The sequence below is a fragment of the Solanum pennellii genome, chromosome 9, assembly GCF_001406875.1.
Source record: "Solanum pennellii chromosome 9, SPENNV200".
In the NCBI taxonomy this organism is placed as follows: Eukaryota; Viridiplantae; Streptophyta; class Magnoliopsida; order Solanales; family Solanaceae; genus Solanum; species Solanum pennellii.
Window position 1 is genome coordinate 45422473 of NC_028645.1, and position 20917 is coordinate 45443389.

Here is a 20917-nt window from a genome sequence, read left to right on the forward strand (position 1 = left end):
GGGAAGTCTTGGTGAGCCTTATATGAATTGTATGAACCAAGTCTCCTAAAAGAACGTACAACTTAGGGTAGGTGGTGGTATGAGATACTATCTATCCATTGCACTAAGTAGACCTTCCGAAAGGGGAGTTTTGGTTCTAAGCCTTCTAAAAAAGTATACTACTTATGGTGGAAAGAGAAGCCATCTACTCATTGCACTAAGTAGGCATTCCAAAATGGAAGTCTTGGTGTGTTTCTTTAGTGTTCATCTAATGTCTTGTCATTGAGTGGCGGCTTGTTCTCCTGAGGTGAGTAAGCCTAAAAGGGTTAGTCTTGAGGATCACTTTGGTGTGTGTCGAAGGAGGTTCATATGTAGTTCCTTCATTTCTTAACCTCGTGAGTCTTAGGATAACCATATTTAGGGAAACTCCTACGGAAATGCGTTCACTTCCTCTTTTTCTTGACCTTGGAAGTTCACTGTTTTGGATATAGGATAGTTCAGTGTAAAGTTGAAGGAGCTTACCGTTAAATTTGGGTACTTCATTGTAAAATGCCCCTTTTTGCTAAAAGTTTGGGAATCCTTATCTAATTGTTAAATGATGTTTCTTATGTTGTTTTACTTCTAAATTCATGAATATTTGACTTATTTGGCATGAAAGCTTATTATACTAAAACGTCCATTTTTTCATGTTTTTTCATATGCCATACTTAGTACATTACTAACCCCATACTTTTATACTCTATAAGTATAATTTTGGAAGCAAGGTTGAAGTTTAGACGACAAGCTTGGCAAAGATTCTCTGATGACAAAGTATGTCCTTACATATCTGAGGGCATAGTCCTTTTCGTGGTTTTCTTTATTAAAAGATCTATCATGTATTTTTTTCAAGGTAAAGGGCAATGTCCCAATAATATTATGTCGTGTCTTTAAGATGGCTTGTGACTATGAGACTTCCGTAGTATTTATATAATATTCCTTTTTATATTAAATTTTGTGAAATTTTTTAATTTTGTACTACTTTTCATGTCTTATGTAATGAACGATAGTTAAAGGGCTTGTACAAGACCCCAAAGGGTCAAGTACACCTTGACCCGATCCAAGGGTTCTCCCTAACTTCTAGGGGGTACTTGTGGATTGTGACATTCAAGACAAGCCTAAGTTCAATAACAAATTATCCAAGAAGTTTTCTTCTAGGTTTCCCACGACTAGGACGGATAGGGTGTCTAACCCAAGGTCCCAAGGGGGAAGAAGTGGAAATTCACAAAGTGAGAAACCTACTTGTACCAAATGTTGTAAGAAGCATATGTGTGAATGTTTACTTGGAACAGATAATTGCTTTGGATGTGGAAAGGGTGACCATAAAGTTGAAGATTGTCCTATAATTGAGGCTATAGGAAATGAGTGTAACCAAGCACAAGCAAGCAGTCCTAATCCTGATGCTCCTATGAAGAATCGCTTCTATGCTCTCCTTACTAGGGGTGATCAATAGGGTTCTCCCGATGTTGTCACCATTATATTAAAAGTGTTTTCCATTAATGTCTATTTTTTAGTAGATCCCGATGCTTCATTATCATTTGTTATTCCTATAGTAGCTAAAAAATTTGACATCTATCCCGACATCTTAGTTGAACCTTTTTTAGTTTCCACTCCGGTGGGTGACTCCGGTATGGATAAAAGTGACTATTGGAGTTTTCTCATATTATTGTCCAATAGAGTTAAATTGGTCGATAAGGTTGAACTTGATATGTTCGATTTTGATGTTATATTTGGGATTGATTGGTTGCATGCTTGTTTTTCTTCTATTGATTGTACAAAAAGGGTAGTTAAGTTGAAATTTCCTAATGAACCCGCCTTAGAATTGAATGGGGTAACTCAATCACTCGAGTTAGAATCATTTTGTGTCTAAAATCTTGTAAGATGATTTCTATGGGATGCCTCTACCAAATTGTGTGGGTGAAGAACCTTGAGTTTGAGGTTCCTCCATTAGAGTTGGTACTTGTAGTGAAGGATTTCATAGAATTCTTTCACAATGACATGCCCGTAATTTTTCCCGAACGAGAAATAGAATTTGGCATAGACTTGTTGCTAGATATCAAGCTCATTTCAATCCCTCCTTACCTGTAGAATCCAGCCGAGTCGAAGGAACCAAATATTCAACTCAAAGATTTACTAGACAAAGGTTTCATAAAATGAAGTATTTTTCCATGGGGCTCTCCAACGTTAATTGTTACGAAGAAGGATGGGTCCCTTAGGATGAGCATTTGTTACAATAAACTTAATAAGGTAACCATAAATTAAAAAAAATATCATCTCCCTTGGATCGTCAATTTGTTTGATATACTACAAGGGGCAAGCTACTTTTAAAAAATTGATTTGAGGTTTGGGTGTTACAAACTTACAGTGAGAGGTGAAGACATACTTAAAACATCTTTCTGAACTAGGTATGGTAATTATAAGTTCCTAGTAATGTCATAACGTCTAAATAATGCCCCTACCGATTTTATGGATCTTATGAATTGAGTGTCCCGAAATTACCTTGACTCCTTTGTAATTTTCTTCATTGATGATATCTTGTGTATTCTAAGAGTGAGGATGATCATGTGAGTCATTTGAGGATATTATTGCAAGTACACAAGGAAACCTACTCTTTGCTAAATATGAAAATTGTGAATTTTGGTGGAGATTGGTTGGCTTCTTGGTCACATTCTTTCAAGTAAGGGTATAGAGGTTGATCCAAAGAAAATGGAAGTGGCTAAAAATTGTCCTAGACCTTCGAATCAAACCTATATTCAAAGTTTCTTGAGTTTATCCGGGTAATATAGGATATTTGTTAATTGTTCTGCATCTATTGCTTTTCCTTTGATAGCGTTAATCTAAAAGAATGCTAAGTTGAAGTGCTCAGAAACTTCAAAGAGTTAATGATAAGCTTACCTCCGCTTTAATGTTAACTTTATCGGAGGGTACAAAGGTTTTGTAGTGGATAGTGACTCTTCTTGAGTAGGTTTAGCTTGTTTCCTCACGCAACATGGTAAGGTGATAACATAAACCTCTAGAAAACTAAAGGTTCATGAGAAGAATTATCAAATTCATGACGTTGAATTAGAGGTCATGGTGTTTGCTTCGAGGATATGGAGGAACTACTTGTATGGGGTACATGTGGATGTATTCACCGACCAGAAGAGCCTTCAATATATATTAACTCAAAGGTAGTCAAATCTCCCACAAAGAAGGTGGTTTGAACTTATGAAGGATTACAACATGATTTTAATCTACCTCCACGACAAGGCCAATGTGTTTTTGGATACTCTAAGTCGAATATCATTGGGTAGTGTAGCTAATGATCCAAATGATAAGAAAGAGTTAGTCGAAGAGGTTCAGAGATTTGCTTGGTTTGGTGTTTGGTTTTAAGATTCTCCAACAGGAAGGTCTATGGTTCATCATAACTCTGAATCATCTTTAGTGGTGGAGGTGAAATCTAAGAAACACCTTGATCCTCTATTGATGGAGTTGAAGAAATAAGTTCTTAGCAAGTTCAATGATACATTCTCCCAGGGGAGGATGGGTTGCTTATGTACCAAGGTAGATTGTGTGTACCGGATATGGATGATCTAAGGGGATATATTTGGAAAAGGCACATGCTTCCGGAAATTACATTCATTCGGGTGCCACCAAAATGTATTGTATTCTTGAAGATATCTATTGGTTGTATGGTTTGAAGAGGGATATAGATAAATTTGTGGCCAAATGTCCTTATTGTCAACAAGATATGGCCGAACTTCAAATGTTGGGTTTTTCAACTCAAGTGTTGGTTGTACGTACTTGGAAGTGGGAAGATATCAATATATATTTATAATGGGTTTGCCTCAAACACGGAGGCAAAATGGTTCAATATGGGTTATTGTTAATAGAATGACGAAACCTGCCCACTTTATCCCTATCAAATCTACTTATTCGGTGGAGGAGTATGCTAGGTTGTACCTTAATGAGATTGTGAGTTTGCATGGGAACCATTTGTTCATCATATTTGATAGAGCTGCCCAATGCACTTCTCGCTTTTGGAGGTCTTTTCAAAAGGGGCTAGGTATTCAAGTGAAACTAAGCACTAATTTTCATATCAAAAGGATGGTCAAGCAAAGCGTATCATCCAAACCTTAGAATATATGTTAAGTACTTGTGTTATTGATTTCAATGGTAATTAGGACCATCACCTACCGTTAATAGAGTTCTTCTTCAATAACAGCTACCATTCGAGTATTTCTATGGCTCCTTTTAATACACTCTATGGTAGGAGATGTAGCTTTCTGGTTGGGTTGTTTGAGGTAGGAGAGTCTTCACTCCTTGATCTCGATATAATCTTTCATGACATGGAGAAGGTTCAGATTTTAAGGGATATGTAGGGAAAAGCCTATAGTCGGCAAAAATCAAATGTCGACATTCAAAGAAGAAAATTTAAATTTTAAATAGTTGATAGGTTTTACTTGAATATTTCACCCATGAAAAGGGTGATGAGATTTGGTAAAATGGGGAAAATTAGTCCCCGATCCCGGGTATTTGGGCCCTTATGAGATATTGAAACGGGTCAGGAAGGTTGCTTTTGAGTTGAATTTACCAAGTGAACTAGCCCCTGTTCATCTTGTATTTAATGTCTCCATTCTTAAGAAATATGTATCCCACGTGCTATCAATTCTCCAGAATGACGGTTTAGGAGTGGATGAGAACCTTATTTATGAAGAGGTTTCGGTTGAAATTCTAGATCGCCAAAACAAGAATTTGAGGAATAAAGAGGTGTCCTCTATAAAAATTCTATAGGGAAACCACCTAATTAAGGGAGCAACATGGGAGGTAAAGACCAACAAGAAGTCCCTTTATCCTCATCTTTTCTTCTAAACTCTAGATAAAGTTGAGGTTAGTAATTCCAATTAAAAAAAATTATGAATAATGATATACTTGGTTGGTTTGCTAATATGTGCACATCTTTGTAAAGGTTCATGTTTAAAGGAGTTGATATGAAAATTTGTTCTCATACATAAGTTGCACTTACATATAGTGTATTACGTTTTGTGATCATGGGAAATGTAGTTAGCATGTTTAATATTTCTTGAAAAAAGAATTTCATGATAACTCTTGATGTTCATGTTGAGCTCATTTTCATGTTGAGAAGGTAGTTCCTCATGTTCAAATATTGAGCTCTCATATGTGGTAAATTGTGAATTGAGTTATTATGTGTAATGCCATGTTCATGTGTTGAATGGAGTTGTGCAGTACTCCTATGAACTGTGACTCCCGATGGTTTTATGTTTTTGTTGTTGTTGTTGGTTGGGCTTCTTGTATTGAGTAGTTCTCTCAATATAAAAATATTTAGGTGTCATTCAGGTACAAATGTTCCTAAGGAGGGGATAATGTAACTCTTCACATGATGAACTAAGACTTAAATAGTTTTCTATGTTTAAATAAAGGTAATGAACTCAATTAGGAAGTTATATAATAAAAACATAAAGAAACAACCATTACATTCGTAGATTTGTGAAAAGATGAACTAGTGTGCCTTGGTATGTCTAAAGGGGTTTAAGAGTCGGAATTAAGTCAAATTCGGTAAAATAGATTTAATATGTTAGAATATTTTTATGGTCTAAACATCTGGACATTCGCATTCATTCATGTAAGTTGTGATATTACATAGAAATACTTATGTACTCAAATTAATTGATGACATACAACAATTTGCTTCAAGAATGCTAATATTCAAGCTTCACTTCAATGACTCCTCTCAATTACCACCTATACCTTTTTAAGATAAGACAAAATATATGAAATTAGTACAATAGAATGTACTATGTATTGTAACATATAATAAAATCATGGTAAAAGGACATTTGTTTAAAACATGCTCTTTTTGAAGAAAACCTCATATCATAAATATAAGAAATAACTTCAAGTCATCATAAACACATATAAGTCACATTCCGCAGCACATCATCAACATCACTTCAAAACATATAAGCATAAGACTCTCCTACAAAAGGTTATCCTAAGACCCACCTAGAAAGTTATGAAGCGGCTTCCCATACAACCCTTCACACACACCTATGTGTTCCTTAAGACTACCTAAGGAAATATTATGCCCATTTCATCAATTAAACTTTCTACCTAAAGTTACTCTAAGATTCACCTAAGTAAAACATGAAGAGACTGCCCATATATCTTCTTCAAGCCTACCTAAGAAATCTTTAAAGCTACTCTTGACAAGTAACATTTTATTTACATGTATTTAACTTAAGTGATTGTGTTTATTAAGCCATTTAAAAGACATTCAACAATTAAGGACTTTCACATAATGGTCTTGGAGAAGACCTACGGAACCTACATACTATCATCTTCGAAGACTACTGTTGCAATTTCTAGATAGCATCCCATACCACTACCTACCCTTTTGAGAGATTCCCCAACACTAGAATGTGTCCCACATGATGAAAATAGGAATTAACCGACATAGACCATACAAGCTAGGCATGGAATCCAAAGTCTACCCTACACCGCTGGAGGGTGTTCTACTTTACAAGGGTAGAATTAGGACAGATCCCACGTAGGCACAAGTTTAACGAATATCAAGGGTTTCATTGTATTCTAGTCTCATCTTATGTAGAGTCACTCCCCAAGCATACTTACTCGGTGCTAGGCTTTGTTCTCACAGAATAATTAAATCACAAGGGCATATAAAGTGGTACCATATAGAAGTCATAATCAAATCATAATACACAATACCAAAGATGGATCCATTAGGTCTTCCACACAAAGGTTACTAGGATACCTTCATTACTTTCTTAAGGATGGTTCTAGTTCATTCCAACCAACCTACCTGTAAGTCCATCATTGACACATGAAGGATACAATTACGACTTTCAACTTCAAGGATATCATAACCTTCTATATAGTTTGAATGTTCAACATTAATGATCCTCTTAACAATGTTCAAGTTCATATTTCAACAACACATACACATAAATGACAAAGGTGCTTTAGCCTACTAAGTCAAGAGTCATATTCATAGTCTTCATGTATCAACAAGAGGGACTTAGGTCTACCAATACAATACACACATACCATCATCTTATCACATGTAGACTCACATTCAAGAAGCACATATGGACAACTAAGTATACTACAAGTCATCCCATTCACTCCTATAGGAAAATAAATGTAATACATCATAAGAGTCATATAGTCAACTAGGAAGAATCACACTTCAACATCGAGTATACATATATGAAGACATCACCATAGTCTAATATAGATGCATATCACCAACTAGGATAACTCATGTTTTTACTTCTTATATACAGGTACGTCATAGAGACCTTTACAATGATCAAATATTCAAATTACACTTTTAACATGAATAATATGTCAAAACATCTTTCATATAGAACCATAGAAAATACGAAGTCCCAAAGTACGACTATCTTAGACTTAAGAATAATTGGGGCACGGCCCATACAATTAAAATATTGAAACTTGTACTATTACAATACTTGTTCATAGAATGAAATCTAAATAGTTACGTCCTCAAATAAAGTGAGGACATACACCAACTTCGCTTGAAAAAGTCTAAGTTTCCAAGCTTTGCTTCAAGATGCCTCTCACCTTCGACCTACAAATTTAGATATAGACAAAAAGTATGAAATTAGAACAATACATGTATTAACTATGACAGAATGTATAATATTATGAGAAACAGCCATCTGTATAAATATGATCTTTTTTACAGTAACCCTTCATGTCATAATATTGAAAATCACATATAACAGAGATAACATCAAGAACACATAAAAACACATAAACATGAGACCCTCCTACCAATGGTTATTCTAAGGTTCACTTGAGTGAGTTATGAAGCGAGCGCCCATAAAATCCTCAATCCTTGGTGTCTAATACAAAGGATGAGATAAGTAGGTTTTTTACCGGTGTTGCCGACCTTGTGAATGAAGAGTGTCGTACGATCATGCTCCATGGTTACATGAATTTCACTACACTTATGGTGTATGCACAATCCATTGAGGAGTCAAAACTTAGTAGGATCTCAAGGATCGCGAATAGAGGTAGATTCGATGAGAAAAAAAAAACCTAGGCTTAAGAAGAGGGATCCAACTACAGATGGGTTTACTGCTTCAAAGGTTAATATTAAGGGTAGTAATAGTTCTCAAGGTGTTAAGCCTACTTGTGCTTGTTCTGGGAAGAAACACTTTGGGAAATGCGTAGACAGTACTATTGGTTGCTTTTGTTGTGGTAAGGATGGTCATAATGTGACAAATTGTCCTACTATTGTGGCAAGAGGAAGAGAAGCCAAGCAAGTTCCTCCTAATGCTCCAGAAGTTGATGCACCGAAGAGGAATCATTTCTATGTTCTCCAAACTAAAGGAGAAAATTCTGATAAGGATGCCAGTAAGTTATAGTTCTATCTCTTGTGTTCTGATGGGTTCCTTCTTAGGGGGGAAGTATGGTGAGAAGTGAAGTTGTAATTTTTTGTCTCTTCTCTTTTATTATATTCAAGCTTGAGAGGTAGAATGTTGCAAGTTGCATGGTGTTCAGGAAACTTGTTGAAAATGAATTTCATTGTTATCTTTGAACTGTGCAAATCATGAAGTTATGTTTATGCTGTAAAATGAGCTTATATGGTCTTGTTACTCATATTTTCCTGCCTCATCATAAATTGCTTATATGTTGAATTAGTGTGTTAGTTAGCATACATCATTGTATAGAGTTTGATACTTCACTTTAAAGAATTTGAAATTTGACTAGATTGTGCTTTGATGAAAAATGGTTATAATGTATATTGAATTGTTGTATATGAGAATGATAATATATGGAGAAGAAGTTTCTCCTATATGAAATAAAGGATGTGAGTCTTATTAAATGCTGAGTTGTAGAGGTAGTTTCTACTTTGTTGTTGTGGTTTTAGTCCCTTGATTATGTGGAGTTAATGTTTCTCCTATGTATGTGTATTGTATATGGTATGGTATGGTTATGTGCTGCTAGTCACGAGTTCTTTTCCCTTGATGGTGCTAAAAGTATTTTATTGTCATTCGAGGATGAATGTGTTCCATTTTGGGGGAGAATCTAAGACCTTAAAAACGAACTAGGTGAATATAGAACTTAACATGTGTGTCATGAGGTTATTAAGTCCTAAAATTGTTAATAATATTGTTTTGAGGTAGTGTGTAAATTTTGGAAGAATTTGTAGGTAAAACGTCCAAGACGTTCCAATGTTTTGCCATTAGACGCGCTTGTGTGTTTTAGTATGCCTTTCCGTGTTTTGCATGTTCATTTTGGTTCAAATTGATGTGACAGGTTCCTAACATCTATACGGTTGTATTTTTGTTTGAAAAATTCTGTCACAACAACCCAAGGACCACCCTATGGGTCCTTGAGGAGGACTGAATCTTGTTGCTGGAAATTGCAAAAACAGTCTCAGACAATGATTGCCAATCAACACCCTTTTGTCCAATCGATGCCCCATCATTTTGGGGTCGTGTCTCCGTGCATAGTGTGGGATACAAGCGCCAAATTTTCAAGGTCTCAGTCGCAAACAGTGGACCTTCATAATGGATTTATCGTTCCATTGGTGGTCCATCAAATTCAGGCATCGATTGAGGACCTATAATTTTGTAGAGTTTCGTCCAAGGTGAGGGGTAGTTTAGAAAATTCACCTATTGTTCTAAAATTGTTTTTGGTGTTTACATAAGGGCTATATAGGTATTTTATATGGTTTTATAAGTCTAGAACCCCATTCAAGTTCATATTTCAAAATCAAAACCCAAACCCAAAAGAAAAATCTTCTAGAACTCCATTGAAGCTTGAAGAAAGGTAGGAGCTTGGAGCTTGATTTGTCCATCAATTCTTAACCATTTTTGTGGATTTTCATTAATCAAGGTATGTTGTTTCATCCTTGAAATCTATTTCTTCAAGGATCCAAACGTCAAAGTTTTTTCCAAGACTTCTCAAAACATGAATTCTTCTATTTTGATATCTATCCCTATGTTCTAGCATAAAATTATTTGAATAAATGATTTATGTTATAATTGATGTTAATTGAATTATTTTAAATAAAATTCCTTATAAGACCATACCATTCAAGAAATCTTTATTTTGACTATATTATTGGTGATGTGATCATAGCTCTATTGTATAGATTACTTTGGGCTATTGAATAATGTAAGAATCATGTTAGAATTGTATATAGGCTGTCCTAGTTTGATAAATTTCATATTTTATGATCTTGGATCATTGTATAGTTTTATTATTGGTTTGGTTTGGTGATTATTGTTGTTGGTAAGAGGCTTTGTGGATTGAATTGGTTGAATTCTCTTTGGATTGGAGGTGTTGATTTTGGAATGGATGTATGTTGACCAAACCTCCTCTATATTGTGTAGTGTATGTATTCAATTGATATTATTTGTATGGTCCACATATGGGTGTTGTGCTTATGTGATATAATTTTGAAGAATATGGCCTTGTCGGCATTATTTTATGAATTGTGAAGAATGTGCCCTTGTTGACATTACAATATGAATTATGATGTGATCATGTTATAACATAAATATGTGATCATTGTGAAGGTCACTATGACTTATGTGTATATGTGAAGTCAAAACATGAGTTCTCATAGTTGGTGATATGTGTCTATATTAGACAATGGTGATGTGTTCATATGTGTATACTTGATGTTGAAGTGTGATTCTTCCTCGTTGACTATATAAATATTATGATGTATTTATTGATATTTTTATAGAAGTGAAATAGGTTTACTTGAAGTATACTTTGTTGTCCCTATGGGCTTCCTTAATGTGAGTGTACCTGTGATAAGATGACGGTATGTGCATTTTGCTTTGGTAACCCTATTTCTCTCTACTTGATACAAGAAGAGTATCAATATGAATCTTGACTTAGAAGGCTAAAGCAACTTTGTAATGTATGTGTATGACTGATTGAAATATGACCTTTAACATAGTTAACAAGGTTATTAATACGGACCATCAAACAAGATATAAGCCTATAATATCCTCGAAGTTGAGAGTCGTAATGGTATCCATCCTTTGTGAATGATGGACTTAGGGGTAGGTTGGATGGAATGTCATGAAACCATCCTTAAAAAAGTCATGAAGCTAACCTAGTAAACATTCTGTGGCAGCCCTACTGGACCCATCGTTTGTAAGGTGTATTATGATTTCATTATGACTTGTATATGGTACCTCTTAATATGACATTGTGATTGTATTGTTCTATATGATCAAAGGCTAGCACCGTGCTAGTATGCTTGGGGAGTGATTCTACTTAAGATGAGACTAGAGTACAAAGAAACCCTTGATATTCCTTAACCATATGCCTATATGGGTTGTGTCCTACTTCTACCCTTGGCAAGTAGAACCTTCTCCATCGGATTAGGGTAGACTCTTACATGCCGAGCTAGTATGTTCTATGTCGATTAATTACTATTCTAATCATGTGGGATACATTGTACTGTTGGACAAGTTCTACAAAGTGTAAGTAGTTTTATTTGACGCTATCTAGATATTGAACGAGTAGGCTTTGAAGATGTTAATATCTTGGTTCCCTAGGTCTTATACAAGACAATTATGTAAAAGTCCTTATTTGTTGGATGTCTCATTAATTTATGAATAAACATAGTAACTTAAGTCAAATGCATGTAAATAAAAAGGTACTTGTACACAGTAGCTTTAAGGAGTGCTTAAATAGACTTCAACAGGGTGTATGGGTGGTCTCTTCATGTATAACTTAGGTGAGTCTTAGAGTAACATTAGGTAGGGATTTTAATTGATAAAATTGGAATAATATTACCTTAGGTATTATTAAGGATCAGTTATTGGTGTGCGAATGGGTTGTGTGGGAGGCCACTTCATAACATGCTCAAGTGGGTCTTACTATAACCTTTGGTAGGAGAGTCTTATATGACTTAAAGTGGTTTCTTATACTTATGATATAAGGTTTTCTTCAAAAAGAGCATGTTATATACAAATATCCTTTTAGAAAAATTAATTGCATGTCACCATACTTAGTGCATTCTAATGTACTATTTCCACATATCTTTTCATATCTTAAAAAGGTGTAGCTTGCAATTAAGAGGAGTCATTTAAGTGAATCTTAGAAATTAGCATTTATTCAAGAAAGTTGTGGTATGTCTTCAATTGATTTGATGACATAACTATGTTTACCTTTTCGTGTTAAAGACATTGTATTAGACTTTGTTATTTTTATTATGTTGATGTATGGGATGTGACCCAAGATATTCGTGTGTATAAGTTGGCGAATATGAGACTTAGCCTTTTTCCTATGATTTTCTATAAAAGATATTTCGAAGTATTTATTCTATTGTGTTAAAAATTTTAATTCCGCACTACTTTTCATACATGTATGCATTGAATAATGTCAAACGGCTTGTACAAGACCTCCGAAAGATAAAATACGTCATTACATGATTTGTGAATACCATTTCTTCTAGGGTATACTCTCGGGTCATGACAAAATGAACATGATTATACAAGGATTAGTCCCTATGGCCTATATTGTAATGTATTGTCTAAGGATTACTTAATGACATTTCAAAAAGGGACTTTAGCTTAGCACCGATCGAACTAGATATTACAGGTGTGCCTTTCAAAAGAGGAAAAGTAGGTTCACAATAGTTCTAATGAGATGGAGACTGTAATGCAACTATGGAAAATGAGGGTTTCCAATACATATCTCCTTATTTCATAACTATGTACCCCCACAGGAAAACTAGCTAGTTGATCAACCTAGAAAGTTAGGTCAATGTTTTAGTTCTACCTCAGCAAGTACCACATATTCTTTCGGTCTAGCGTTTCATGACAGCAGATTCCAAGGTTAGCTCACATGGTCTAGTGTTGGTTAAGGTGATTGTTCCCGAAAGTAAAATTAATGAATGAAAGTAATAAAGTGAACAATATCTAGGGTGACATAAGGGGATCTACATAGTGTAGGTAAGGGTACGGGACTTTACATATAAATTGCACAAGTTGACCGTGTGGGGATTCCTAGGAGGATGTTCTTATGTACTTACGTTATGAATGAAATTCATATGTTGACTTTATATGATGTTGACCTTATATGCTATTGACTTTATGTGTTCATGATATTGTTCTAAGTTTCTATATATGATGATTAAAATGCAGGCTATGACTTTATGTGAAGTGTAGGCATTGCTTATACTCTCTTTTCTAGATTACTTGATTATGTGGGGTTATGGATCATCAAATGAGCATTACAATTGTAGGCCTAGGAGAGGATTGTGAGTAAGGGTCTTATATTCTTTGATGATATGAACTCTAAGTTATGAAATGTTGATATGTTTTTATGATAATATTGGTCTTGTGTTGGATATGAACATGCCTTGATGTTATTAGGATTATTGACTTGTATGTGCATAAAAGCCTTTCAAGTGACTTAGCATGTATTTGAACAAAATTTCTTCTTTAATCATGATTTCAATGGTTTTACTTGAATATGTTTCCATACTTAGTATGTGTGGTTTGAACTAACCCATATTCTTTCCCTTTTCCCCCAGTAATATTGGTTTGGGCCATTGAGGAATCAAGGTCACTTAGAAGGAAGTCTTGGACCTTTTCCCAAGTTAATCAAGATCACTTTGAAGGAAGTCTTTTCCCAATTTATTGATGAGTCCTCTCATCCGGGGACAAAGCCACTTTTCTAGCCATATTAATACTGACTATGTGCAAGACAATTGCTCTTTCTTATTTTTTAGATTTTGTTGTAAGCCTATATGTGGCAAATTGTAATAGTGTAAGGGCGATGCCCAATTCCTTCTATGATAGATAGTTTATATGTGAGACAAGTATTTGACTACTTCATATGAATTGTCTATATTCCTTAAATTAGAAGTCTATGTATACTTCATAAATGCGAAGTGTATGTAAGCTTCATATACAATAAACGAGAAGTCTAACTATACTTCACTATGTAAAATCCTAACACATCGGTGGCCCCCTAAAGTTGACACTAATTTTTACTTAGACACTTCATCTAGACTTTGTTCATTTTCGACATCATGTCATATCTCGTTGTATCATGTTGACACTTTTTGCTAACATGAGATACACTCCTTACCAGCAGTGGAGATCTTATATTTGATATTTTTTTTTATTTTTTTTACTATTCTTCCCCATTTTAGCCATAATTTTTCAAAACATAAGTTCCATCCATGGAGAAATAAATCTAATAATACTGCTACAACACCAAGAAATTTCAAAATTAAATAACTTTTCTTATTTTGTGCAATTCTTCCTCCTTGAAATATTTTTAAAAAAATTGAATTATATTTTCTTAAAAGAAATCGAGAAAATTCTTTTAGGGAACTCTTTGTTTAAATTTGAAGATTTTATTTGAAGTTATAAGTAAGAGGAATAAGTTTTAATATATCAAAGAAATTGTGCTTTTGTTAATAATTCCTTTCAAATAGTTAAATTACTATATAAAAATGTATCAAAGAAAATTAAATTAATCTGGGGTAGGGGGTTGTAGAATAGGGAGAAGACAATCTGGTTGGAATGAGGTTGAGGATCAGGGGTGTGGGTGGTGGAGAAGACAACATAGGGCTTGTAAGTGGTTAATTCTTTTTAAAATTATTTGCGTTTAAATTGACACATGTCATTAAGTCATTGGCCATTTTTAAAAAAACCTCAAAATTCAATTTTAAAAAATATTTTCAGTATATATGTCACTGTCTTTGTTTAATTCGTCATTTTGACACGTCATCGACAAGTGTGTTACAAACAACTTACATATTTGTCTGATTAGAAAAAAAGTGCAAAAACGACACACCAGAACATGATATGAGGTGTCTAAAATGGACAAAACCTTGTTAAGGTATTTGAAAGTTAGTGCCAACTTTAGGGGGCTAGCGATAGGTTAGCTCCTATGTAAATATTTTTAATTTTACACATTTTCTCTACCTATAATATGCAATGATGTATCCTAACGGATAGTCTAGGGTCTCTCCGAGGACGATTACTTCTAGGGTGTACTCCCTTGTCGTGACAAAAACTCTTCAAAATCATACTTGTTGAATGTACACACGGAGTGTCATACCTCCACATATACAAAACAAACTTATTTAGAAGCCATAAGTTTAATTAACATGCATAATCACAATTCATGTGTTGGCATAAGTCGATCTTAACATTCATTCATATCAACATACATGATCAATAATCCTTATATCATAAAGGAACATAATCATATCCTCCCTTAATGTCCACTTGAGCAATGCATAAATACAGTCCATAGTCCTACCTACACTTTCTAATTCTTCAACGAATCATGACTAATGTTCATATTCTTATCTTAATTTATTTCTTAAGTTTAGGGAGACTTAGCCATAAACGTTATAGACATATTGAGCTACATGAATTCCTGTGTCATCACTACATGAAATTTGAGATACACCGACATTTTTTAAATGTCGTATTATGATGTTTAAATGTCACAAATTTTAATACCGATAACTATTTTACATTTGGATCAAATGTCGTAAATTTTAGTGTCGAGAATTTTTCCAACATTTAGAAAATTGTCGAGAAGAATTTGTTACATTTATTTTGTGACATTTAGATTAATGTTTAAAAGAATTTACGTCATTTACTTTGCAACATATATGTAAATGTTGGTAAGGTTATTACAACATTTACTTTTTAACATTTATGTGAATGTCCATAAGAAATATATAACATTTATATTTTATATTTAGGTGAATGTCTATGAATTATATGACTTTTATTTTCGAAATATAGTTAAATGTCAATATTAGATACATGACATTATTTTCGACATTTAGATAAATGTCGGTATGAGATATATATGAAATTTATTTTCGATTATAAGGTAAATGTTGAATTGAGATATATGACATTTATTTTTGACATATATGCAAATTTCTATATAAAATACATGACATTTATTTTTGATATTTATGTAAATGTCAATATGAGATGTATGACAATTATGAAATGTCACGTACACTTTTGACATTAAGATTAAATGTTGGTAAAACAAATTTGAACAGACACTTGAGACATCTATAAAATGTCACATAAAATTTCTAGCAATTTAGTTAATGTTAACAAATGATATTATTGAATTTCATAAAAATTGATGACATTATTTTATATTTTTCTAAATGTCATATTAATATTCTTACTTCGCTACAAGGATTCTCAAACATCCCAAAAAATTCTATATATAGTTTTTGTCAAGACATAAATACCGACAAAGAATCTGTGCATTCAAAAGTATCTTCTTCTTTATAATCAAGAAATATTATATAAAGCAAATATTTTCTAATATTATAATCAAATAAAAAATAGCAATATAATAAGTTTTCTGTAAAAGTAAACAATGTCAAGAAAAAATTTCTTCTCTACCTCAAGTAAAATTGAGATCTAATGTAATAATCTCAACATAAGACCAACTAATTAACTCCTAATTCAAATGGAAATAAAATCTTCAATCTTGAATAAATTTTTACGCAATCATCAATCCAAAAGTCGAGCCTGTTGAAGTCGATAATTGACCTCAATTTCCTTAGAAATTCTGCATAAGAAATGCACACAAGAAATTTATAACTATATAATAATAGAAATTAGCTCACCATTAACTTGAACAATTTAGGATATTAAAAATGACTAACTAATTTTTTCTAAAAATAAAAAAAATTAAGAATTTGATGCAAAAGAAGTAATTATATACATGAAATTTTCCTTCTTTTGAATTAAAAGAAAGATCTTCTAGTTTATTTCAAACGTACCCACTTCTTTTTATTTGTGCCAACTACAGTACTTTCAGTCTTCTTGATCATGTTATCCTGAGAAAAACATTAAATTGATTACTTCTATGCTTTATTAAATACAAAAATTAACATTTCATTGAATACATAAATGTGCCGTTTTTTCCAAAAGGAAAATAAAGTTAAGGAAGGTATATGATTTGCTTCAACAAAACTAACATATGGTGCGAGGACAAAGATACGAACATCTTATAATGCAACTAACGGTGTGATAGCATTGATATGCATTTCACATTGTGTATGTTGTTTATTGTAAGAACTCATCTTACAATAACCTAAAAACTCCATCACACAAATTATATAGCACAGAATAAACAATATAAGACCTTACCAGATTTACATATATAATTAAATTATTTTATTTTCCACAAAGAAATGACCCTGAAGACTAGCTTCCCCAGCCCATGAATTAGTCATCATCAACAAATATGTGCTCCTTTCTATAATATAAAGGAGTAATGGAGAAGGGACAATACAAATTAAGTGAATATCACTTTTTTTATTACTGAAATGTGAAAAATTAGTTACAAGGTAAAGCAGTGACATGAATCACAATCCCCTTCAATAAAATTTATCTCAATGGACCACTTTTAGAAAGAAAAAATAGAGAAAGAGGAAAATTGGATCACAAAATCCACAAGCATGTGTAATTGCTAGAACTGACCACCTCTTTCAGTCGTATGCAACGAGTTCATAGAATTGGATACATATTCCAATAAGTCATTATCGACATATGCATTGGTACTGCATGAGTTTCAAAAATACTTGAACTAATCTTAAAAATATATCATCACACATCAAACAATATTAGAGATCTAGAACAGGGTCTCAAATCTAATGTAAGAAGATCTAGATTGAACAAAAATATCTATAATTCATTCCAAATATAAGTTGACAAAGTCAAATTCAATAATAATATTAAGAGAGTTCAGTGTCACATTTTTGTTGCTGCATATTATTATTATATCAATACTCAAACAGGCTCTACTTAGGCACCAAAAAACAAACGTGGAAACCTTAGAACAAAACTACATCTAATTTTTGTAATAAGCAAATACAGAGGAATCGTGCTATTTTCTTCGACTAATTTCCTGGACAAGGCAACAAGAGAATTTACAAATTAATTGAAGCAAGCTTAGTGTGTTAGAGAAACGGGACAGATGTGAAACAAGATAGAAATGTGCAGGAGGTGAAAACCCATAATCAACAAAATAATTCCAAAAATAAGGAAATCTCAAAGCTTTCATCTTATATAGTGATACGATCTTTTGCGGCTAAATTGAGGCATAATTAGGATTCAAACATGGACTCAAGGGATAAAAAAGGAATAAATATAACGGTGATAAAAAAAGAACTAGATAGCATGCAGTCAAGTGACAATAAAAATAGTACGACGTCACAAATAGACTCAAGGCAACATCATTACAAAAAAGAAGTGTCAAATCTGCAGGAAGAACAATGGCAAATAAAGAAAGAGAAAAAAAAACAATACAAACATTTAGAAGAAACCTGAGACACCTCAAGATCAAATGGATCAGGAAAATACCAGAAAAGTCGGTCTTAAAGGTAAAAATATTATTACTCATAACTCTTAAATTTATCTTGATGAACCAAATCTTCCAAAAATTCCAGGTACAAGTAAAAATCATCAGGAAATACAAGGCAGTGGCTGGGAAAACATAGGCAAACAAGTGAAATTCTTGAAAACGTCTACATCTTTATCTCGTGACCAGGAATAAAGTGAAATCTTCAATCTCGTATACTTGACTATGGTCCTATATAAGTAAGGAAGTGGATTCTCTACCTGTTTTAGACGTTGTACTTCTTTTTATGTTCTTTTAGTATTTTAGTACTCTAAACTATTTGCATTAGTTTTTCATCTTTATTCATGTGGTCATCAGTTGATTGTGTCATTTTGATTTTTTGGTATTTATAAAATTGAGGAAATTACATGTGTTCTAGAAGTGCTACTCTAATGATTTTAGATGTGTTAGCTATATAATATCGTAGTTTCTTTTTCATTTTGTGTCGTGCCTACAATTTTAATATCGGATACATTTCTAGTGTGTTCTTGATGAATTAGCATCCATGATATCTTTGCCTTTAAATTCCAATATCCTGATGTGTTTTTCATTCCTTTATCCTTACTGTTTTAGTGTTGTGCAGTTGCCTGTGTAATGTGGGAGTTGGCAGAGTCAAGAAAGAACTTCATCACTACAATAATAAAATGTTTAGATCTAGTGCTGGATTTTCAACCCATTATGTGTTACCAACCCCATATCCAAAAAATCTCCCTCTATGCTAACGTACTTGGAGGTATGGGCAAAGAAGGACGGACAAACACAAGAGAACCAGCACATTAAACTCATCCATTGGGGAAAGGTTTCTGTTCAAGCACACAGTAAAAAGAATGATCAACAGGGCAATCTTAATACTTCTCATAACACTCCGAAAAAAGAATTAGAAAACAAATGTTCAGTAGAGAGAATAGGAACAAGACATTGGGGGCACAAACTAAGAGCAAACTATCAACCACAAATCTCAGGGTAAACAAAGCAAAAAGAAGAAAGATGCCAGCAAAAGAAGGCTCAAACGCATGAATTTTAATAGTATTAGAAATGTGGAAGCTGCCAACCCCTAATATGACATATATAAACACTCGCAAATATAAAATAGGTAATTATCTCGTGTTTAACTTAAATGAACATTTGGAAGAATTTCCCCCTTACAACTTGTACACAACTTGCATCAATGGATGCTACATCAATCTTTTGACTTGGTACACTATTTGAACATACTTGGTCCTATCCCACATAAATGTTTGACATGCGTTTCAATTATCATGGAGATTTGATGCATCTAAAAGTTGGCTCCATGCTAGTTCTTATAGAGTCATCTGCTGAAATGACTTAACTGTTTCTAAAATACATGATGCGAGCTATAAATATTCTTACATGACATGGGCACCATATGGTCTGTATTGGCGCCAAGCACAACAAATTTATCTGTACAAGATATTTATGCAAGAGTTGCGAGATTCGTTCGAGTACATTCTTGTTGAAGAACATTTTTTACAATTTAGCCTCTGCAGTATGACAAGGATGGTTTTGAGAAGCATGTATTTTGGTCAATAAATAGTTAGGGTGGAGGACTAGCAACACCGTGTTGTCGAAAAGAAGAGATGGGTAGAAGAGAGAGATTGTTCACATTCATCGTACATTGAAGCAATTTTCGAGGAAACACTAAGGTTACATCCTCTTGGAACAATGCTAGAACTTCATTGTGTTATTGAAGAGCATACTTTTTATTGTTATGACATAGAGAAAGGAAAGACCATTCTTTTTGATATTTGGACCATTTGAAGGGACCCCAAGTACTAGGATATAAAAAAAGATTTCTCCTAGAGAGGTTCCTAGAATAGGATATTTACATGGACGGATATAACTTTTCCTTCTTGCCATTTGGCTCCCGGAGAAGGAGGTGCCCTAGCTATAGTTTGGGACTTACGGTTAACCGAGAAACTTTAGTAAACATGTTATATTGAGTGAACTGCAAATTACCTCCACGTTTGATAACAGAAATCATAAGCGTGGAAGAAAATTATGCGCTCACAACACATATAAAGTTTCCTATTCCTTTGATCATAGATCCTAGACTCTCCTCAGATCTCTATTTTACTATTACTTGATTATAAGTGAAGGAACATTAAGATTACTATTGAAATCTGAACAACTTTTAGGTTTTTGTCTATTCTGTATTTGTATAAGTTTATACAAGTACAAACGAAGACATATATGTATGAATAAAAATAGTTGTTATATCGATTATGCTTTAATAATTATATTGGACAAGAACTTTCAGTAATCCAGAACTACCACTACACTTTCTCACTATAAAACAGAAACAAAAATATACTTATTTTGAACAAAGGTGGATTGTCAGCTGTGCAAATACAACTGGACGAGTATTGTTATATTAGCGAAGTCATTTAAGTTTCAAAATGGTCACATTAACCTTCAGAATCAAAGCTGAGTTAACTACTATTTT

At 33.4% G+C, this 20917-nt stretch overlaps 1 pseudogene; it reads left to right on the forward strand.

The window, feature by feature from the left end:
* Window positions 1–19829: 19829 nt before the first annotated feature.
* Window positions 19830–20558, forward strand: LOC107030168 (annotated as a pseudogene).
* Window positions 20559–20917: the final 359 nt, after the last annotated feature.